General features: G+C 34.6%; 1 protein-coding gene across 1 annotated transcript in view; it reads left to right on the forward strand.

Moving 5' to 3' along the window:
* The first annotated feature begins 8,322 nt into the window (after positions 1–8,322).
* The window catches only part of LOC143249244 (very long chain fatty acid elongase AAEL008004-like), a 73,639-nt gene continuing 56,474 nt past the window's right edge, over positions 8,323–25,487 (forward strand). Inside the window, exon 1 of the mRNA XM_076498745.1 lies at positions 8,323–9,007. The gene's annotated coding sequence lies outside the window, so the exon portion shown is untranslated. The remainder of the gene's footprint in view (positions 9,008–25,487) is intronic.

Genomic DNA, 25,487 nt, shown 5'->3' on the forward strand with positions numbered 1-25,487 from the left:
CCCTAACTTTAGCATGAGTTCTAAAAGAAAGGTACAGCATAATCTTTTGAAAGAAGCTTTGCATTCTCATGTGTATAGTACATAGACTGAACTTTTAGGCTAGAGCCAAAAAGTATAAATATGCATTTTAAATTTTAATTGTCTGAATTTAACGTTAGCTTGACTTTTCTGATGATCGTTTGTTTGTTTTTTTTATTTTGCGCAAAGCTACACGAGGGCTATCTGCGCTAGCCGTCCCTAATTTAGCAGTGTAAGACTAGAGGGAAGACAGCTAGTCATCACCACCCACCGCCAACTCTTGGGCTACTCCTTTACCAACGAATAGTGGGATTGACAGTCACAATATAACGCCCCCACAGCTGAAAGGGCGAGCATGATTGGTGCGACGGGGATTCGAACCCCCCGATACTCAGATTACGAGTCGAACGCCTTAACCCAAGTGGTCATGCCGAGCCTTTGTGATGACATTGTCACATTCGTGAAAGAACCTCAGAAGATATGAGTAAAAGTCTGAACAGGTGGTTCATAGTAAGAAGAATAACGAGAGTAGCTGAAAAATAACGTGTCACGAATTAAGAACAATTAAAGTTAAATGTTTGTTTTTGAATTAAACATAAAGCTACACAATGGGCTATCTGTGCTGTGCCCACCACGGGTATCGAAACCCGGTGTTTAGTATGTAAGTCCGCAGACATACGACTGTGTCACTGGGGGACATAAAGTTAAATTTGTATTTAAATAAGGTAAAGGCAAACAAAAAAAACAACAACTTTATTTCTGTTCAAAAGTTATCACCGGTTGTAACTACGGTTGGTGGAAAACTTATTGGGCAACATTCAACACAAAATTTTGTCTCAATAAGATATTCCTAATATTTAGGTTACGTTGAATAAGACGACTCTCTGAATTATCTCAGCATCTTCCTATTGTTTGCTTCATTCTTATACACTTTGCAGCATAATTGTGGCATACATTATTTTACCCTTACACATGAAAATAAGTTTTTGTTCCATTTCCTCAAAATCTTGAGAATATTAGATGTTTTGATTTTTAGTTTAAGAAAGTCTTAAGTTATTTATTACATGTAAATACACAAGATTTTAGTTTGTTTATTTTTAGCATACATACTCCATTACTTTATGTAGCTTTGTGCTTAATTACAAGTAACCATTATAAATAATAACTTCTGTTTAAAACACGGTACTGTCTTTATACGGTCATGACCTAGTGATTAGGACTCTCAATCTGCGGGTCACGAGCTCGAATCCCCGTCACACCAAACATGTTCGCCCTTTTAGCTGTTGGAGCGTGGTAGTGTAAAGGTCAATCCAACAATTCGTTAGTAAAAGAGTAGCCCAAGATCTGGTGGTGATGACTAGCTGCTTTCCCTCTAGTCTTTCATTGCTAAATTAAGGACAACTACTGCAGGTAGACCTCGTATAGATTTGTGCGAAATTTAAATTCTACAATGATAGAAAGTATAAACTATCGGTGTTTAAAATATTACCGTTTTTTAAATTACCGATAGTTCATATTACTAGTTTAAACATTTATATTATTAGTTTTTCGTTACTTAGAATAAGTAATGTTTATTTTCTCTAATATTGTTTTCTCAACTTTGGGTAAGATATGTTTTAAAAGAGCCCTTTAATTTCTCTACGTCTTCAGTATTAATAATGTAAAACTTATTTATTCTCTCTACTTTATAATGAAAATGTTTGTTTTAACAATGTTTTAGTGTTAATGCGATGATCTGTTGTGGAAGTCTTAATTGAGGTGTTTCTTAGTTTAAACAGAATAATTTGCTAAAACATCTTCATAGTACAACTTTCCTTGAATTTTGAGCACTTTGACAAGGTGTCTTTATGAGAGTGCTTCCATGAATACAGTGTTTTCATGAATAAATACAATGTCTTCAAGAGAAGGTTGCCGTGAATGTTGTGTCTTTATGAGAAGGCTTCCATGAATACGTTGTCTTCATGAAAATGTTTCAAAAAGTGTATGAGGTAATTAAGGCATGTCTGTCAATAATGTAGTGAAAGTTACAAGCTGAGACATTGAAGAAAAAAGTAAGAAATAATAATACTTATTTATACTTGAAGATCGAGGACTGATGACATAATTATGTCTAGAAACGTTTTATCCAAATATAGAATAATAGCTATATGATAATAGTTCATTTATGGAACGATCTTATAAAAGATAGAAAGTAAACAAGAAATAAGGTTATTTATTATAAGTTAAAGTTTTTCGGCCGGAAGAAAGGTTCCACCAAGAGATATTTTTGGTAGTGATACTAAACCTATCTAGGACAAAATTTAAAGTGTTGAACCCTGTTCTATTGACTAACCACTTAACATTCAACAAAGTTTTTAGATATAAATCGGAATAATTTAACACAACGGGGAAGCAGTACAGTAACCAGAACTAATATTCTGTTTGTTTTTTGCGCAAAGCTACTCGAGAGATATCTGCGCAAGCGGTCCCTAATTTAGCAGCGTAAGACTAGCAGCTAGTCACTACCACCCACCGCCAACTCTTGGGCTAACTTTTACCAACGAATACCCAACGAATAGTTTACCTTCACATTTTAACGCTCCCACGGCTGAAAGAGGGAGCATGTTTGGTTGACTGGGATTCGAACCCGCGACCCTCGGATTAAGAGTCGAGTGTCTTAACCACCTGGCCATGCCGGGGCCTTGTAGCAAGTTACAGCATGTTAAAAAAAAGAAACAACAACGGAAACAAAATGCTTTACAATGCTTGCAAATCGCTTGATCTTAAGTTATTAATAGACCGTAGAAAACGGAAACAGTGCTTAACAAAAGTCCAATAACCTCCTTTAAAATGAAATTATAAACAGAAAATTTAAAATAGAAACTTAACAACGAAGTTCGGGAAAAATATCAAAATATTGTAGTTATTTTAACAACAATTAATTATGTGACAAAAACTGAGTTATTTCATTTTTGTTGTTTTATGTTTTCTTCTGTGTTTACATATTCGTTACATTGAGGCTTATTAGTTTATGTTTTTTCTTTATATATTTAGGTTACATAAAAATGGTTTTCCTAGGTTAAAGATGAATATAATTAAATGACATCCAAGGAAACGAATACAACAGTTATAAAGTGAACATGTATCGTCTCACCTGTGTGGCTTCGGCCCGACATGGCCAGGAAGTTAAGGCACTCGACTCGTAATCCGCGAGTTCGAATACCTGTCGCACCAAACATGCTCGCCTATTCAGCTGTTGTGGCATTATAATGTTACGATTAATCCCACTATTTGTTAGTAAATGAGTAGTCCAAGAGTGGGTGGTGATGATGACTAGCTGCCTTTCCTTTAGTCTTACACTGCTAAATTAGGGACGGCTAGCGTAGATAGCCCTCGTGTAGCTTTGTGCGAAATTCAAAAAACAAACCAAAGAAAGTTTGACAAAAAATGACAATACACAACAAAAGACATTTATCACAGAAACAATCTGTAATTAAACTATCTCCAGTAAACTTTTGTTTGTTTGTTTTAGAATTTCGCACAAAGCTACTCGAGGGCTATCTGTGTAGCTGTCCTTAATTTAGCAGTGTAAGACTAGAGGAAAGGCAGCTAGTCATCACCACCCACCGCCAACTCTTGGGCTACTCTTTTACCAACGAATAATGGGATTAACCGTCACATTATAACGCCCCCACGGCTGGGAGGGCGAGCATGTTTGGCACGACGCGGGCGCGAACCCGCGACCCTCGGATTACGAGTCGCACGCCTTACGCGCTTGGGATTCCTCAGAATCCATAACAGATTTTGATCAAGTGAACGGAAGTTTACCTTTAACATTTGAAGTTAGATTCTTGAAAGTTTGATGTCATGTGAAAAACGTATAGGTTAATTATCTGTAATGCATACAGATAACAGTAATGGCAGCTTTAGCAGGAAAATAATGGAAAATATTTATTAAAATTAACAAGTGGATCATTCGATATATCTACGATTTGTCTCAATGTAAAACCCTCTATAGTAATATTTTTGTGAGAAAGGATTGTGTAAAAGGAGCAAGTGTTAATATTCATCTCAATGTATTCTTAACATTGTTAAAACCAGTTTAGGTAAATTTCAGTATTATAACAATCAATTAACTTAAAGGTTTCAAATAAAATTTTATTATCTATATGTCACCAAATCTGTGACAGCGGTAAGTCTTCGGATTTACAACGCTAAAATCAGAGGTTCGATTCTCCTCGGTAACACAGCAGATGGCTCGATGTGACTTTACTATTTGAACACACATACCAAATATTACAAATAAAACCTGAATGCACAGATGTGAGAATCTTTCCTTCTGTTAATTATTTTACAACATCTTATATCTGTCTGTCTGTCTGTCTTTAAACTAGGTAAAAAGTATTCTTAGCCAGCTTTTCTAATACATATTTTGATCGTTTTCAAACAGTTTTTTAAGTTAAATTTTCAAAGTTTTAAACGTCAATCATAAAATCATGTTTTGAATAGTATGTTTAGAAACTTCTCACAGCATTATAATGACACTTTACCACTGTTAAAGGATATATCTTAAATCTCTTGTAGAACATAATAAAACCATTTATTCCACTTTTCAGTGATCTTTTATATCACAATAATGTAACCTATTGCACGTTTAATGGATATTCTTTGATTCTCATTTACAACATTAAAGTACATTTTATTTCACTTTCTAAAGATATGTTTCAACTCTCCTGACAAATAAAACAGTGTAATTTACTCCTGTTTTGAAATATGTGTCTCGAATCTCCTGAAGGGCATCATAATGTCATTAATCTCACTTCTGTAAGTTTTCGCTTCAGATCTCTTCTAAAATATTACAACTCAACTTACTTTATCTTAAAACATTTATCTTGAGTCTCCTGAGTAACCCATAGTGTCTTTTACTGTACTTTTGAAGGATAAGCTTTAATCTCTTGATTAATCAACAATATCACAGTACCATTCACTTCAATATAAGAAGTATCCTTTGTACCTCCCCAATAAATTTATAGTGTAATACACTGCACGTTTCATATATACATTTCTAATCTCCTGAATATCATTGTACCATCACTTATACATCACTTCTGTAGGACATGATATAATCTACTATACTTTTCAAGGGTATGCTTCGAATATACTGAGCTGCAACACAGTCTTATTAACTCCATTTTCGAAAGACTGCTTCAAGTCTTCAGAAGAAAGACATGGAGTAAATTACTCCACATTTTAAAGATATGCTTTGAATCTCCTGAAAAGCACCATATTGCCATTTATATCACTTTTGAAGGTTTGCTTCATAGTATATCATCATAATATTATTTATTTCTGAAATAAATACTTTAAATTTTCTAATCACATTTACTCCAGATTTATAGGATATACTACCAAACTCCTCGACAACCAATAAAGTAATTTACTCCACGTTTAAAAGACCTACTTTGAATTTTATAAACAATGTAATAATGACAGGTACCACATTTTGAAAGGTGTTCTTTTAACCTGCTAAACAGTATCATAGTGTTATTCACTTTTGAATAGTATGTAATCTGATTCTTATAATGAAACATACAGTAATAAATACAACTATAATAAACATTCTAACTGACATTTAGTGAAACAAACATTAAAGAATGGATATAAACTGATCATTGGTGGTCATTATTATTTGAAGTCTTACTACACTACATAAAACTCATAGTTTCTTTATTCTTGTCACTAAATAACCTCTATTTGAGTGATGACAAACTACACGATTTTCGTTACTGAGTAGACTAATATATCTTTTACTTGTAGTTTAGCGATACATATACTGTTCAGGTACCTTCAAGAACTTAATGTAAATAACAATACCTTCATGAAAATACATATGTATTGGTTTTTGTTCAGCATAAAACTACACAATGAGCTATCTGCGATGTGCCAAACACAGGTAGTGTCAAAACCAGGTATTTAGCGTTATAACTCTTCAAACTTACTCATGAACCAATGGGTGTCTAAAGTAACTGTCTAAAGATAAAAATCATAGCAAATAGTAGATGCATTTAGTAGTATCTGAAACATCGTTGAATCTAAATCCCCCGGTGTGACAGCGGGTTTACAACGCTAAAATTAGGGGTTCGATTTACCTCAGTGGACAAAGCAACTATCCCGGTGTAACGTTGCCATAATAAAAAAAACCCACACACACACTCGTTAGCCTAAAATATACCTTGGTTCCTGTTCCAAAATCTCTAAGAAGACATAATTTTTGGACCAGTGAGTGTAAATATTTAACAGGAAGGTTTAAAACTGTAAAGTAAATATCATACGTACTAACAAACGAGTCGATGCTTTAAGCTGTTTCTAAATAATATATATCCATATTCTTCGTGAATAGAAAGACAGGTAAAGAGCTATACGAATAGAGAAATAAAAGGAAAACTGGGAAAACAATAGAGTAATCATCACATAGAATAGATAATCTCATGCTAATAAAATCGAATATTTTAAGAACAAGATGTTAAAAGATTTTACTTTGGGGTATGAAACAAAGTAATTGTTTACTGGATAAATATTGTCGATATTTAAAAAAAATTTACGGTCACATTTTCATTATACAAATCTTCTCACTGGTTATTCGGAAAAAACGAACGTAATCAGCTAATTAACTAGTGTTTCTTTAAAAAAAATTAGTATAGAATTTGAAATTACCAAGTTTGTATATAACAGGAAAGACCAGTTTCAATGTACTATTTTTTCACTTCAGTTATTCTATTTGTTAAGTTGAGAACAAGCAAAAGCTGTGTTGTGGGCCAGTACTAACACAAACATTCAAAAAGTCTATAAACGTACTTGTTTTAAGGGTATTTTAGGTTATATAGACATGATAGAAGCAGGCGTATTCTACTAAAAGCCAGTACGCTACTGTAAATGTAGTTATTAAAGTTTTATTTTTAATCTGCGTGTTGTTAAATAAACCTAAGCCAGGTGCAACAACCTCAGTCTCAGCTGTTTCCTATAAATAATCAGGTCATGCGAAGACATGGCGCTGGTGTTTGCGATTCCGCTGGCATCAAAATAAGTTTTTGTAAACTCGTGCAACCAGTTTGGTTCGTGGAGACTTTTAGTTGGTATTAGCCACGAGATAACCTTACAAGCTTAAAGCAAGTACTCTAGTGAAAGAAAATAAATTAATGGCTTTTAATCAATATGTTGTACTCGTTGGTTCATTGTAATACTAATAAACAAAACTATATTATTTGTTATTTTACAACTCCATGTGCGTATAGAATATAAGCTGTAAAAATACCACGAATTAAATATAAATTGTCATATTTGCTCTAGATACATATGCAGAGAATATAGTTGTAAAAACACCACGAAATAATCCTAGTCTACCATACCCCGTGGTTGTTAGTTGTTTCTCTAAAACGTTTAAAATAGCTTTTACACTTGTTCAGAAGACAACTATTCTTTCATTCTATATACTTTATATATAACCTCTCACCACGAACTTAAGGCTGTAACTCTTATAAGAAAAGCGTCAAGCAAATATGCTGTTTAAATGTTTCAAGTCAATAGTGTTAAAATTTATTTTAACTTTTTATTATATGCTTTATTATCTGCTTTAAATTACACATACATGTAAAGGCCGGAAAGACGATGGTCATAATTAAAAATAAATGAAAAGTGTTTCAGACTACAGATAATAAATTGCACGTCATCCTGAAATCATACTTAAATATGTATAACACTTTGTGAGGTCTGTAATCGATGTATGTAACTTTTCTAAGTTCAAAATTTTATTTATTTCTTTTTCCAGAATTATTAGAAAATTTTACATAGCTGTAACAGATTTTTCCTTACAGTTTTAAGGGCTACATTCTAGGCGATTAACGTTTAACACTTCACATCTGAAAAGTATTCACAAAAAGGAAGAATTGTTCACTAACTTGAACGTTGGAATATATTTTGTGCAAACCACATGTAATTGATCATTATCAGTATTACGAAAGGACACTATCGAAATATATTTGTAAATACATTAAACTCAGAAAACTTTTTTGTGTTCGTTTTGAGGGCTAAATATGAAAAGCGCAAATATTGGTTTGAACAAGGAAATATTTATGCAATCACAATAAACTCTTACCTCTTAGATACTCATTCCTTTTGTTGCGTTAAGTTCAGTCTTTCCTGTAAGCCGAAAAATTTTCTTGCTTTTAATTTTCTTAGAACACACGCCGTAGCTATTATTCTATTTATTCAGCCACAAACCAACAAGTAACCTCTGACTCAACTGCGGCAGAAATGCTAGGATTTGGTTACCGTTAAGCATTAAGGTACAAAATGGACTATCAGTACTTTGCTCACCACGGGTATCTAAAGTGGATTTTTAGCGTGGTAAGCCTGTAAACTTATCGCTGAGCCACTGGGTAGCGAAATATTATTTTGAATATTATTTAGCATTTAATCTTTTTTTTTCAATATAAATATACAAGAATGTGCATTATTTTGTGAGAAATGCATAGCTTTACAGAAGTTATTATTGTTTTGTTTTTTTCGGTAGAGTTGGGTGATATTTGTTACCATTATTCATTTAACAGTTCTGCCGTTGTTGTAGTACATTATCTATGAAATACTTAACATTCACAAGTATTTTGTGAAACCTGTGAGGAACTACTGAGACAAGAGCCAGAATCTTCGAGTGTTTATTCTTGTTGAGGTGGAAACGAGGTTGGATTAAAAGATAATCCTCAAATATAAGATAACGAAATGTCCGAGGTGCTACAGGTGCAGAAGGTGTGAATATGATTACAATGGCATATCATTTACTCAAAACTTAGTCGTAAGAGAGGTAATAAAACCTTCGACGCAGGAGGTGCTGTCAAGCGTCCAAAGACAAAAGAGAAGTACGTCTGTATACAAGAGTGATAAAAATATAGATGTATCCAACAACTTATCCACAAGTGGGGGCTAGAGCAGAAAGAGTACAGTGATTTAAGATCAGGTAAGGAATTGAATTTAACGAGAACAGCAGGAAAGAGGAATACTAAAATTGTTTGTTTGTTTGTTTGTTTTGGAATTTCGCGCAAAGCTACACGAAGACTATCTGCGCTAGCCATCCCTAATTTAGTAGTGTAAGACTAGAGGGAAGGCAGTTAGTCATCACCACCTATCGCCAACTATTGGGCTACTCTTTTACCAAGGAATAGTGGGATTGACCGTCACATTATAACGCCCCCATGGCTGAAAGGCCGAGCATAATACTAAAATAATGACTAAATAACATTATAGCAGTATACGCAACGTTCACTTTGAGGGGGGCCTGGCATTGCCAGGTGGTTAAAGCACTCGACTCGTAATGTGAAGGTCGCGGGTTTGAATCCCCTTTACACCAAACATACTCGCACTTTCAGCCGCGAGGACGTAATGATGTTACGGTAAATCCTACTATTTGGTAATAAAAGAGTAGCCCAAGAGTTGGCGATGGGTGGTGATGATTAGCTGCCTTTCTCTCTAGTCTTACATTGCTAAATTGTGGATGGATAGCCTTCGTGTAGCTTTGCGCAAAATTCAAAACAAACCAAACCACTTTGATGAGATAAAAACACATTAAAGATTATCCAGTGGTTCTTAACCTTTTTCATCATCTTACCCCCTGAGGCTCTTCAGGGTATTACCGTGACCCCTAAAATAATTTTTGTAATGGTGAACTTTGCGTAAAGGTAAAATAAAACAAAACTATGTGAAGATCCTAATTTATTGAAAATGTTACAAATAAATAACCTTGAGAAATGCTACAAGTGCTAAACAAATGCAAAATCCATGGAATTACTGAACATCATACAAAACCTACTGATTCACTCAGTGTGAGGGTTGATATAATATATACATATATATAATGAGAAAATATACTAAATACGATGGAAACTTTGATATTTAAATTTTAAGTTCGATGTATTAATATTATATAGTTAAAAGATTTAGGCAATTCAAAACGTTGTAATATATGAAAAGTTTACTCAAAATTAGACAGGTGGTTGCGCAACAAGAATCTCGACGCGGTTCAACTGCCGCACTTCAGCGTGTTTCTCATTGGTGGGCAGTTACAGGCACTTACCACAAAAACTACAAACTGCTCCGCTATTTCCCCAATAATTCCCAAACCTTACGTGACTCCCGAAAAACTTCAAACGACCCCCCAGGTTAAGAACCACTGGACAGCTCGGTACAAAGAAAGTTTCGCAGCAAAATTATTCTTGGATCATAACTCTAAATAGACGTGTATCTCACTCTTAGACTTCCGATTTCTGGATCTAATGTTACTCATTATCAACTACCAAAATAATCATACGTCTATTGAGTCAGAGATTCCTTGATATATTTTGTAGAATAATTTATTCTCTACTACTCAAAAAAACCCCACAAAAACAGTGGCACGGCAGTATAGCTGCGAATTTACACTGCTAAAAACCGGGTTTTGATACCCGTAGTGGGCAGAGCACAAATAACCCACTATGTAGCAATCCAATCCAAACTTCTGAAAAGTCTTTAAGTAGCAGAAATGCAATTTTCCATTCAAGTAACAACCTATATTTTAATTAAGGCTGTTTATATGTATATGCGTGTGTGTGCTTAAACAACATATTTTATTATATGATAAATCGGCCCTCCTGTGGCTCAGCGGTAAGTCTTCAGGCTTATGACGTTAATACCAAAGTTTCAATGCCTGCAATAGACATAACGCAGATAACCACTTATATTACTTTGTAACAAAGTTACCCGACTACTCACCTATTTTGAACTGATAGATCAAAGGGAAGGTAGTCTGTCAACGATACCCATTGCCACACTTTGAGCTACCCTGATCAAAAAGTTGGATTTGACACTCATTTTTAGGAGGGTACGAAGTACGAAACACAAATTGTCGATTTTAAAGTTTGTTGCTTGTTTCGATGCTTGTCTCATAAGGACGAAAAAAGAATAAATTTTCAATAAAAAACGGGAAGTAAGGTTTGGCAATAATAGCAGCTATTAATAAATCATCTTATTTTAACGTCCCTAATTTAGTAGTGTAAGATTAGAGGGAAAGCAGCTTGTCATCACCACCCACCGCCAACTCTTGGGCTACTATTTTATCAACGAATAGTGGGATTGACCGTCACATTATAAATGTGAAAGGGCGAGCATGTTTGGTGTGACGGGAATTCAAACCCGTGACCCTTAGATTACGAGTCGAATGCCTTAATCCACCTGGCCATGCCGGGTCCCGTGAAATTTAAAAACCAAAGGTGAAATTATTTGCGAAATCAAATTATAAGCTATTTTTAAGGAAAATAATTCGCCTTAATTAATATGAGACAAATCACAGTTTGCTTTTATATATGTATGTATAATATCTAACTTTTTATATTCTAACCGATTACCCGTGGCACCAGTGCATTAGATCCACGTGTGACGTTTTATGACGTCATATCTCTGCACCCTGAGAATGAAGAAAAATAAAGTTCTCCGTGACAGGAAACGGAGACGAAATGGGAAAATCGGACTTAGTTCCACTAAGTCTGGCCCCGGCATGGCCAAGCGTGTTAAGGCGTGCGACTCGTAATCTGAGGGTTTCGGGTTCGCATTCCCGTCGGGCCAAACATGCTCGTGGGGGCGTTATAATGTGACGGTCAATCCCACTGTTCGTTGGTAAAAGAGTAGCCCAAGAGTTGGCGGTGGGTGGTGATGATTAGCTGCCTTCCCTCTAGTCTTACACTGCTAATTTAGGGACGGCTAGCACAGATAGCCCGCGAGTAGCTTTGTGCGAAATTCAAAACAAACAAATAAACACTAAGTCTGTTTGCTCTAGCCTTCCATAATTTTCAAGTGATAGCTTAGAGGGAAGGCTGTTAGTTAACACCATCTACCGTCAACTCTTGGGCTATTCTCGCCAAGTCGGATAACGGGATTTGACTGTCATTTTTATAACTTATATATGGTCTCTAGTGCAGAACTAAACAAAAGGTTGCCTGAGCCCATTTGTGTGTGTGTGTGTTATAAGGTATCATTTTTATTGCTGAAGAATACTGAGAGGTTTTTCTTTTGGCGATAACAAGCCGCGGACCAAGAATATTCAGATCCGGTACACTGGTCAGTGGGCCGTGTTCGCTCCTCAAATATTATTTATTCACCCAATTAAATCTTCTCTGCGGATAATGTTTTATTCAAACAGCCACAACAGCAAACTCCTTGATTCTGTGTGCAATGTTTATGTGCAGTTCACGTATATTTGTAATTACCCTGTAACAGATGCAAAGAAAACGATAATTAAAATGGTTTGAAGTACATCATTTTCGATCCATTCAGTATTTTTACTGCCTAAATAAAAGTGTTTATTTAACACTTATGTCGAACGCATCAGAAGATGTCCAACAGCACATATATATTCGGTTTTCGGCCCACTAACAAGAATCTTTTCCTCACTTAAAGACGAAAACAACTGAAATTTTTTTTTACTTTTTGTTTATTTTTTCTGGCTAAGTCACTAATCAAGAAGTTGTGTGTATCCTTATTCCTTCATGACCTCTCGTTTCTGTTTGAACTTTTGAGTATTAATACGCTTATTAGTTGAGCTAATGGGAAATGTTTTTCTATTGTTTAAACCCATTGTTTAAGTTTTAGATACCTACTCTGGGAGAGATAAGTCATATTCTATCTCTTAAATTTTAATAATATTATTTTAAAGTTGAAGCTACACAAAAGGTTGTATGTGTTCTGTACATAGAAGACAATCAAACCCTAGATATTGACGTTGTAAATCTTTACATTTATCGCTAATCCACCAGGGAGCTGCAGTATTTAATTCAAAAGCAAAGTTTCTTTTTCAGGTAGCATTATGTTGCCTTATTTATCTTGCATGGTGTTCTTAAAGTTTAAAGCGACCGAACTATTTCAATTTTAGAAACGATAGAGGATTGTTTGTTTTTGAATTTCGCGCAAAGCTACATGAGGGCTATCTGCGCTAACCATCTTTAATTTAGCAGTGTAAGACTAGAGGGAAAACAGCTAGTCATCACCACCCACCGCCAACTCTTGGGCTACTCTTTTACCAACGAATAGTGGGATTGTCCGTCACATCGTTACTCCCCCATGGCGAAAATGGCGAGCATGTTTGGTGTGACGGGGATTCGAACCCTCGACCATCAGATTACGAGTCAAACGTAATACCCGGCCATACCGGGCCACGATATAGGAAACGAAAATATTTTCGTACAAACAGGCCACTGCATTAACAAGAACTAATGGTATATTAAATGGTGTATTTCTGAGGTCAGCCAGTGCGAATGTATTTACAAATAGTTGTTAGAGTTTGGTAAAGTATTTTGTGGCTAAAACTGTTATTCATTGTTTAGTTTCTTACAGAAAGAACATTTCTGTTAAATATTCTGTAATGTGAGGAAACCCAAACGAAACGGAAAGTCAAAATTATAAAGCATCACAACGAAGCTTGTTGATTAGGATAAAAAATGTATCATACCTCTAATAAACGTTTTCTCTCTTGTGGGCCCGGCATGGCCAGGTGCTTAAGGCACTCGGCTCGTAATCCGAGGGTCGTGGGTTCGAATACCTGTCACAACAAACATGCTCGCCCTTTTAGCCGTGGAAGCATTATAATGTGACGGTCAATCTCACTATTCGTTGGTAACAGAGTAGCCCAAGAGTTGGCGGTGAGTGGTGATGACTAGTTGCCTTACCTCTAGTCTTACACTGCTAAATTAGGAACGGCTAGCGCAGATAGCTCTCGTGTAGCTTTGCGCGAAATGCAAAACAAGCCAATTCACTCTTGTGAAAAATTTTTCGGCTGTAGCCGTGATTTTGTTTTATGTGACTCATTGGATCTTTTCAGCTAACAGAGTAATATTGTATCTGCCTTTTTTATTTAGAATAAATCATAGCATCTGCCTTGGTTAACTAGTAGAAATCACAAGAGTTTCCTGGTACTAAGTAGCCTGGAGCATGAAGAAAGAGATGCTACCGATCTCTATCCTTGACTTCTCTACCATCCATCACTATAAAATCCAGTTTTCTGTCGTCTATGGAATTTTTTCCCTGGACGCATATCGTTCACGATCACGTTACTCAGCGTGTTGTATTTTTGCTCCAAATTATGCTAAAAATATCTCATCTTCTTACCTTGACTTGTTCAAGAAGAGTTCTTGTACATACTTCAACCCTGTGATCTTGTAAGTGAAGATTCATTTACATTTGAAAGACTGTTAACCTGAGTAACCACCCTCTTTTGTTTTGTCTTTTGTTTTCAATTAAACGCAAAGCCCACCACGATGTCTAGCGGTGTGAGTCCGCAGACATAATGCAATGCCACTGTGGGTGAGGGGGGGGAGCTCTTTTGCATAAAAGTAGTGATATGATTTTAAAGGAATGAAGACAGCCCATAACGTGTAATTCGGGTAAATTGTACAATGATCTTTTTTTATAATTATAAATATATTTTTATCTTGTTATTTGTTCCGTATTATTTCAGTTATCTTTAAGTAATTATCCAGTTGCGACTTACTAGAAAGTAGTTAAGCCCATTACTAGCTAGATTTATGTACTTATGTAAGTTATATCTCAGGAAATGAGGTCATTTTTATACATGTATACGTTAGTCTTGTGTAATTGTTAACCATGCATACGTTAAGTTTCACGTAGTGATGCTGTTATTAGATATTCAATCATACCAGTCTTTATGAAAGCATTTTTCACTGATAACCCTTCATTTGAGTTTTATTGAAATATTTTCCTTGGAAGAACTCTTGATTAATATCTTAACGTTTTTTCTTTAGATTTATCTAATTAATAGTTTCTGTAATTCATAACATTTTACTTGTGATTCTGTTTTACTGTGGATTACAGTTACTCATTTTAGATAACACACACACACAAATGTGAAACAAATAATTGTTTCTTTTTTTAAATCTGTGGTGACAAAATTGTTTAGCAGTTGCTTCAACATTTCTGTTGATTTGATTATTAATTTCATCTTGAATCGAATTTACCGACGTTTTATTGCTATCTAACTTTACAAACAACTTTATCTGGTTTATAATGAATTTTCAATACAGTATTAAAGTAGTCATTTAGAGCTCCGAAACGAGTAACTTGACTTTTTATCAACAAAGCCCAAGGTCACATGAAACTGGTTTCAAATATTTAACTAAGTCATAAAGTATTTTATAATAAAAGTTATGTAGCTAGAGTTTAGAAAAGCCACATTTTGTCAATAAATGGACTTAGAACTATGACGTCAATGCTTGCAATCGTTGGTGTTAGTTTTAAAATTCAAGTATACTCACTCACTTCTTCTCTATGTAAACTTTGAATGTAGTCTCTCACTCTCAACTTATGCATAACTAAAAGAATATTAGGTCTTTGTGTCTGTATAATTAATAATGTATTGGTGAGTAAAATACCAAAAGTTGATACTGAGGTCATTTTTTTGCTAAAACTTTGGCTTAGAATGCTGATAAGAGCTGTTATAAATATATATATAGACTTATGTGTGTTTGTGTAAGTGTAGTATACTGTAAGTGATAAAAGGGTCAACCTATCAGAATTGTGCAGGAACCAAGAGTAACATTCTACTTCTTTAAAAAAAAACAACAACAGGAAAATCTCAAAATGTAAAAATTACTTCGAACGAGAATAAGGTTTTCTCTGAGTCGCAGAGATTTTAGCATTTTTAAGTGTTAAAAAGCACGCTGAAGAGATGCGTTAAGCAATGGTGTGTATAAATATACACCATTTCATACGTAAACGATGTTTTGTTACAGTTTACATTACACTTCAACAAACACGATTTCGCACGTTAGGAAATGTACGGGATGGGCTTCATCCCCTTGGAATCTCATTGGATATGACCCCCAAACTCTTTCTCTGATACATCATTTTTACCTCCCATAGAGAAACTTATCTCTGTGTGTCTATTTGTATATACACAAATACTAAAAACTACATATAAAAATACATGAATAGTTTATATTCCGAGAAGTGATAATTGTATAGTTAACTAGTATAGTGTTTAATAGGAAAATAACCGGAAATTCTTCAAAAAAATAAACACGTAAAATAAAGTAACGTCTAACTGAAACGAGAGAAAACATATATTAACACCTGAAGATGTAGTGAGCATCGTAACACTTGTTTAGAAATAAAATACACAACATTTAAAAATTTAGTTAGCAGTCATCACTATTGTCTGAGTGCTAACAGGAAGTCAGTCAGTTTGTTCTGTTTAAGTGCAATTTTACCCTATGGGTTGTTTACATTATGCCCACCGCAACTATTGAACTCCTAGTATCTGGTGTAATAACCTAGCAAGCTTAGCACTGGGCGCTCGAGTGAAGTAGGAAGCTATTTCTCTTTAACAAGACTTTTGCTGCTATTTTCTTCAGCTTTATTCGTGAAATGTTTATATTTTCTTGTAAATTAAATGACATACTTTTTCAAGTCACTAGGTTATTATATCTTTGAGCAATAAAAACATGTATAGTTAATGCATAGAATTTTGTAGTATATGCGTGTGTTTTCTTATAGCACAGCCACATCGAGCTATTTGCTGTGTCCACCGAGAGGAATTGAAACCCTGATTTTAGCGTTGTAAATCTATAGACTTACTGCTGTACCAGTGGGGGACTTGTGGTATATTCGCTCTGAGGTTTGTAGTAGTTAATCTTGATAACCGACAAAAAAAACATTCTAATTTTATAATAATGGCTCTGTAAAGGAGCAACTTCAACCTTTTTAGAAAGTGAAACCATAACGTTTAAATCTACCAGCCCCTCTCCCCATGGCATAGTGATATTTTTGCGGACTTACGATGCTAGAAACTGGGTTTCGATACCTGTGGGGAGCAGGGTACAAATAGCACATTGTGTAAATCTGTACTTCAACAATCTAAACATATAGTTTAATGTAGTAGTTAAAGGAAACAGAATATTTCACTTTTATGTCTCAACATTTTATGTATAGCTGGATTACACTGGATTGATTCTTGACCAAAAGCAAGACTTCTTTCCGTATGATAACATACCACTTGAATATGAAAAAGAAATTTAAAGTGGTTCCTTTAGTTTCGTCCCCTAATAACTCACAACGCTGTGTAACTTTGTGCTTATCATAAAACATTCATTTAGTCCCGTTCCTGCAATTCCAAATCCTAATTTGAGGTAAAAGACCTGAAATAGTTAGTCCAATCACGTTACAATTATATCAAGTTTAAATATGAAATGGAGAAAACATAAAGTAGTTTCTCCAATTTCAGTTGAAATAAGTTAATTGTATTTGTTAAGAAGTAATAACAGTTACAGTATGGCCTAGATACAAAAACAAAAAATATTTAAAAAAAGAATTTAAAAAAAAATGTAACTACTGAAAATTGTGGGAGCTGGACAAAAATAAGGCGCGTAAAACAGGTTTAACTTGACATAAACTCGTTTTGTGTGTTTCACTACTGAGTTAGTAGCTGAACATTTCTTATAAATATTGTAAATATTGTATAAGCATTATAACAGTTAAAAATAACATTTTTAAAACTTTATAAGCTACACCTTTTACAGGGTACTCTTGAAACCTAAAATAACTTATTCAACGATCCAGAGAAATAATTAAAATGGAAGAAAAAATTTGTCATCAAGTAATATACACATTTTTGAGGAGACGAGTTATGAACTAATTCTACTAATTATTTTGAATGTTTTTGATGTTGGAAGATAGGAAATATTTTCGTGAATTACAGTAAACGTTTCTAGTGATTTGAAATACTTGAAGTAACTCATCATGGTATTGCTCTGTCCCCTTACATACTGTGATGGCAGAACAAATAATACCGAATAAGACGAGTATCTTCATCATTGAATACTACTACTACAGTTTTACTGTATTTATTTTTAAATATTTGATGTACAGATAAAGTAATCAGTAATTTGAAAATAAGCTTTTTGTTTATACAACACATATAGCAGCCCAATGTTTTGATTATACGTATTATACTTAGTAAATAAAATGGTTCTGAAAGAATAATTTTAGCAGTAGTCCGATATCTCTAATTAGTGTTGAAATACATAGTATTAAAACCTCTATTTTATACATCGATGTTGTATTTATTTTTAAAGACAAGCTATTCTGTTCCTCATCGTTGAAAAGCGTTTAATACCTAATCTTTAAATTTTCTTTGCATTTGTAAAAGAACAACAAAACGTGATATAAGATGTGCTAAACGTATATGATAATTTATAAGAATATTGTTACACATTTATTCATGCAAACTTCATAATTCTATAACGCTACTTTAGTTTTACGAGAAATGGGTTGTTGTGAATATGAGGATTTAGGATTCATAACCAACTGTCTCTAAAGCGGACATAGCATTTTGAGGTCGTAGGAGCACTATAAGAGCGATGTTCAAATCCCACTACTTAATTAGACAATAATTGGAATTGGGTGCTGCTGGCTAGCTGTCTTTACGTTAATCTATCAGTTTAAAATTAGTATCAATCGTGCACAGATGAACAAACATTCGATTGCGGCACTGAGTGAAAATTCTAAAACAAACGAACAAATTTTACGACAGCTGCTAAAAATGTACGCTCATTGACAGTTTAAAACCTGAATATGAAAAAATCTTTCTATATACTAAAAATTATGATTAGATTCGGTTCATCACCTGTAACAAATGTAATATGCTAGGATTATTACTCAATTTTGTAGTCTTCAAACCTTCTAAAAATTCTAGCAAGCAACTGGCTAAAACTTTTTTTGGTGATACTGCGCAACTCCGGTCAAAGGAAAATATTTTTTTAGTATAAAAAGATAATCAAAATACACCCACAGTTTCTAAGAACTTGGCGAGAATGGGAGGATTACTATTTGTTTTCCCCTTTTTTCTCAGACATTAATTTTCGACTAGGTGCTAAGCTTAATAATATGCAGAGCACGAATTATTTGAACACACTACGTTGCTGTAAATGTTTCTAGGATGAGGACACCCGATATAATCCTCTGAATTATTATAAACGCTTCTGGTGTCGTGAGGTGCGAAATAATTCCTTGAATTACTGTAAACGTTTCTGACGTGATGAAATGCGAAATACTCATATGGAGGACAAAGATAACTAAAACAAAACGATTTCAGTAATTTTCTGGACCATCTGTTTATACGAAAACTGCAAGCGACTAACTAAGCTTTTTTTTTTTTTAATCATAAGTTACTAAAAATGGTGGAAAACATATACTGTGTGTAATCATTAACTATGTATAAATCAAATAATTAATACAGACGATATAGGATATGAATAACCTTATTTTTCCTGACCTTGCATATTACAGCTCTAGTCTAATTGTTTGTCACACTAAATAAACTTCATATTATACTGTATTGTTAAATAAATTAATTTCCACACAAGTATCGGATAAAATTGCTTAATAACAGTAGGTTTGTGGAGGAAATTTTTAGAGTGATATGAATTTGGAAAGTTGACTGTTTAAACTGCACATGTGATGTTAAATGCAAAATTGTTTTTATTATGACACAAAGCACAAAAACTATGGTCGTATTTGCGTAGACGAGTAGATAATTGCCTCTAATGGATCTATGGATCGAATTATGGTTGTTAAACATTTCAACACAAAAGTATAATATCGCTGCATTATCCTCTTTGGCAGAGTAGATAATATCTGCTATAGAGAACAAAGGCAACTAGAACAAAATGATTTCAACGGTTTTATGGGCAACGTGTTTACCGCAAACATGCATGGCAGTTAACTAAACAAACATTGTAAAATTATTATATGGTACTAAAAAGGGCGGAAAACATATGGTATTCTTGCAAATCATGACTATATTTCAGTTGTTTGATTTTTTAAAATTTTATGCTAACAGTTTTAAAATTTTGCTTTCGTTTTTACGAACTTATAACTTTTAGTTGAATGTTAAGTGTTGAGAAATAAATGAATGCTAAAATCTTTCAAGTCTACTTGTTGAGTGGACCTTTCTTAATAAGATCACTCTCAAACAAATGCTATGATGGATTAAGTCAGAAGAAATTAGATCTGAGACATTAAAGGTCATTTTTACACAGTAGTGTTAATAATATTATAAAAGTTAGACGTAAATCTTACCGTTTTTGCTATTGAGCTTAACATTTGATTAGAGTCATTAGCATAATTAATGAGGTTGATTCTCAACGAATATTCCTGAACTACAGAAAAGTGATTGAATTTTCTGGAACGATTGAGGCCTAAAAATATATAAAGCGCCGAAACTTTCTGGAATGTAAATTAAACGGCAGTGAACTTACTAGAATTAAAATTTACAGGTAAGTTGTGGTGACATTCACGTGCGAAAGTTTTTAGAGCCTAGAAGTTTCTGAGTTCTATCATATTGTATAAAAGTTACTAAGGATGGCTTGAAGTGAATACCTTTTGTAGAGACCTAACCGAGTGTGGCACGGAATGACCAGGTTGTTAAGGCACTCGACTCGTAATCTAAGGGTCGCGGGTTTGAATCTCTGTCGCATCAAACATACTCGCTCTTTCACCCGTGGGTGTGTTATAATGTGACAGTCAATCCCACTATTCGTTGGTAAAAGAGTACCCAAGAGTTGGCGTTGGGTAGTGATGACTACCTGCCTTTCCTCTTGCCTTAAACTGCTAAATTGGGGACGGCTAGCGCAGGTAGCTCTCGTGTAGCTTTTCGCGTAGTTCAAAACAAACCAAACCGAGTGCAGAAGTCATCACGCTTGAGCTTTTATAAAACTTGGAATTGTGTGTGACAATTTTTTCAAAAGCTGGAATTGTATTTGACGGTGCAATTAGACTCGTTTAAGCATATTGTGTAAAGAAATTCTTGGTTTTGACTGGTTACTTTTTAGGATTTTTGTGATTTTGTGAATATTGTTAGATTAATAATTGTGTAAGCATTGTTACTGTTAAATTCGTCTAATTGTAATTTAATAAATGTCTGAATAATTACTATTGTAAACTGCCTCTGTCTTCTTTGTTAGTTTCACGATCGGTACTTTTTTACCGTACCAGTCGCTCCCCGCTAATACAGCGGTATGCCTACGGATATACAACGCTAAAATCAGGGCTCGCTTCTCCGCGGTGGGCTCAGCAGATAGCCCTATGTGACTTTGCTATAAGAAAACACAAACAAACAAACCGTAACAGTCGTATATTCACACAGGCTCTGTTTTTGGTCCATGGCAACTTAGTTGGAACTTTCCAGATACTTAATAAGTTGTATGTGTTTCCTGTAATTTACATTATTAAATGTAAGGAATTAAATATATGTTTTAGTTATCTATAGTATTTGGTATATCAATGTATAAAATAATATTTATTAGACAATAGTAATCCCAATGATAGGTATGGTACATGGAGATTTACTGGTGACGATTCATTTTGGTGTTTAATAATATTGCTGTAAGGCCCAACTTTGTCAGTTTGTTTTGTTTGTTTTTTGGAATTTCGCACAAAGCTACTCGAGGGCTATCTGTGCTAGCCGTCCCTAATTTAGCAGTGTAAGACTAGAGGGAAGGGAGCTAGTCATCACCACCCACCGCCAACTTTTGGGCTACTCTTTTACCAACGAATAGTGGGATTGACCGTCACATTATAACGCCCCCACGGCTGGGAGGGCAAGCATGTTTGGCGCGACGCGGGCGCGAACCCGCGACCCTCGGATTACGAGTCGCAAGCCTTACGCGCTAGGCCATGCCAGGCCCTACTTTGTCAGATGTTCTTGTACCGAAATGCTGCTAGCAGAGAGGATACACAGAAGATGATGTGATATGATTTTCATTTAATGTATCGTGAACTTAACATATATATATATATTAATAAGCAGTTTTTAATTTTTTCACATTATCTTTACGTCCTGTGTCATATCAATGGCCTTAGTTCTGCACTATATCTACAGCAACAATCTACTTTTATTTCCTAGCAAGCAGGTTTTGAATCACTCTGGATGACACATACATTTGTTGCTATAATCATTTGTTTTTGAATAAAGTCACAATGGGCCATCTGCTGTGTTCACTGTGGGGAATCAAACATGGTATTTTAATGTTATAAGCCTGTAAATTTATCACTGATCCAGAAGGAGAAAGGAGCTCCAAACTGTTCCTTTTTGAATAAGAATCATGAGCGCTAGAATAAAATAGCCAAATCACACACAAAATACATTAAATATAACAATACTATGTTTAACTGCCTCTCTGTCAATTTGTAATTGAAAAGGTTGATTATTTTAAACATGAAATTACTAATACGAGTTTTGGTGGAAACGTGCTTCCGTTTAGTTTGATCATGTAAATTGAACACTTAAAATAAGAACTAGTCAAGCGACTACTTTTGAATAGTAAATCAGGTAGTCAAGCGGTGCCAAAAAAGACTCTCCAAGTTGTCGCTAAAATCGATGACTACCTAATATGACCATTAAATATTAGTCATTTGTGTAGCCGGAAAATAGTCAGGTGATGGTGGCTGGGATACCTGGCAGGTAGTAAATTTGACTGCTCTATGATAGGCGTTATGACTTTTGTTAGGTAGTCATTCTGGCCAATGCTGACCACCTGACAATAGTTTCATTGCCTACCTGCAAAGCACTACAGAGTAGTCATGACATAGTCAGTGGGACCCTATTCGTCCAAGGAGCGGTTGTCATAATGACCATCCATTAACAATGGACTGTTGTCATTATGACTATCCAACGACCATGGAAGATAAGTCATGTTAACCCGGTCAGAACCATCTCTGCAATGTCAGTGTTAGGCAAAGAGACCATCTTCAGTCAGTTGTGGTCAGCAGAATAATCACTGAGCATTTAACCCGCTGCCATCTGAGGATTCAACCTAAGTCCCAGTAACCTGCCACCATCCTGAAAAATATAAAATGCATTTTAGCAGCACCATTTTTATTCCAAACTGAACACAAGTGTACATCAATATACATGTACCAAAATAAAATTCAAAATGCAGCAACAATTTGAAAATAAACAACTGAACTTTACACTTGGTTTTTGAAAATTCGCCCTGGATCAAATACACATGAGAAGTTACTATTACCAGATCTGATATAACCTTATGGCTTTGAACACTTTCCTCTTCCTTTACCTTTGGACGTTTTGACAGATTTCCCGCTGCTACGTTTTTTGACATTCAAGAGATCAAGCAACTGAAGAACACATCTGTCTGCATCTTTTTCAGATTTTGTAATTTTCCTGGACTCATCATAGAGCTTCAGAACAACTCTTTCAACAAAGTTGAAAGTTTTCTTGAGTTTTGTTGGAAATACAAAGTTGAAGATATAAAAACTCCCTATATACATAGTGAATGCTTCCACAAAATCTTCAGTGGCACAAATATCAAAGCCATCAACATATAGTTTGAATTCCTGATCACAAAACTGAGAAACTGAAATACATTGAATGTATATACCACTCTCAGCAGGTTCCCTAACTTCAGTACCCACCATGATACTTTCACTTTCTTTCAGAAGAAAAGGTATACCAAGAATGGTAATACTAGATGTAACATCAGGCATGTGTGAGGACTGTTTCATAAGAAATGCTAGCAATGGATTATTTTCTGGTGATATGTTTCTGTCCTGCAGGTGAGAATTTACTGGAGTCCTTATATTAAGAAAGTTGGACACTCCTTTTTCTGCATCATTTCCTAGCCGCTTAAATTCATTAAATAGTTGTGCTAGTGATGCCACAAGGAAAGGATAATGCTCTATAAGTTCATTGACAGGAGTGTTGTCAATGACCAGTGTCCTACGATCATGCAGAGTTTTGTCCATAAGCAAGTCCACTTTACAAAGATCACCTTTTTTTCTGCAATGCAGACAAGTTTTCATTAATTCCTTGTGTTTTTCGGTGGAAGTTTCATCTTCCCCAACTGGCTTTTCACACAAGTATTGCTCTAATCCATATAGCCTCTGTTCTGAGATGTGGTTTGGAAATGGGGTTTCATCTGTTACAGTTTTCGTCTTTCTCTTTCTTTCTTGGACTATAGGCAATGATGAATCCTTCCGCTTTCTGTTATTCTGGAATTTCTGACGAAGCCTCATCCTCCACAGCTCCTGCAATTAGAATTGACAGAATTAGTTCTATTGAGAATGAATAACAAAACTGCCCTGGTAAAACTATAATTATTTCAAACAGTATTTCTTTTAAACCACTTTTGGCATTTTTCAGATTTAATTTGAGAAACTGAAAGTTATACACAAACTGGTTAATAAGTCAGTTGTACGAGTTCATCTTGACAATGTATTCTCTTTAGCGTCAAATTAGTTGAGTTTCATCAGTTGAGTCATGTTACATCGTATACAAACAAAACAAGTATTTCAAAGTATCAAAATAGTATTTTCCACAGCCCCTTCTTGGTAGACATAAGTACTTGTGTGTATTTTAAAAAATATAAAACTTCCCACAAAATTTTCACTTGTTTCTTCACTAATATTATGCAACACAAAAATGTTATTTAATTTATTTTGTAACTAATGAACATATTTCTTGCAGAATACATTTACATCCTTACAAGTGGTGATATGGTCATTCCTGTTATACACTTTAGGACGAATTTTATTGGGCTCATTAGCTTTTGGGCTCATAAAGTCAAATGTATAGAAAAAGAATATATCTGTGATGAAAATATATTTCACAACAAACTTAACATAATGCACATGTAGATAGTACTTACACGAACACCTTAGGTGTTAGATTTGGCAGCCATAATAGAACAGGACAAATTTTGAAACATTACTTGTAGTTTTGTAAGCAATTTTTTTCATTTTCACGCAGCTGCAGAATTGTTTTAGCTAAGGCTCTTCGCTTGTCTATGACAACCATCTCCTTATTACCATCAACTGCCTCATCACTGTCAGAGTTTTTATACCTCTGTTCCATACAGTATTCGGCACATTCACCACCAGCTTCATTATCATGCATACTGGTAGGAGCAAATTATCCATGCTTTTTATTTATATGTCTTTTGAAACATCTGATGCTTTTGAATGGTCTTTCACATCCATTAACCCCACATGGGACAACAAATCCAGGCTCATGCTCATGAACCAAAGTAAAATGTGAAAGAAGCCTGCTAAAATGCCTGAACTTATAATTACATTTAATGCAAAGGAAAATATTAAAAACTTCTGACTGTTCTGCCATGTTTAACTCCAAAGTTTACCAAACTTCACAGTGTCTATTAATAAATAGAATAAATAATGTTTCAGGTCTTTTTTTGTACCTGAAAAGATTTTCAGATAGTTTGTAATATTAAATTAAAGCAACACACATTAAACACAATATACGTTTCACTTTTTCGCTGTTTTCAAATGATTTATCTTGCCACCCCATTTGTAACTCCATTATTGGCTGTGTCAGTGAATCCCACTATAATACACACGTCGCATAAAGTGTGTACGCTTTAGCATTT

This window comes from Tachypleus tridentatus, chromosome 4, assembly GCF_004210375.1.
Source record: "Tachypleus tridentatus isolate NWPU-2018 chromosome 4, ASM421037v1, whole genome shotgun sequence".
Taxonomy (NCBI): Eukaryota; Metazoa; Arthropoda; class Merostomata; order Xiphosura; family Limulidae; genus Tachypleus; species Tachypleus tridentatus.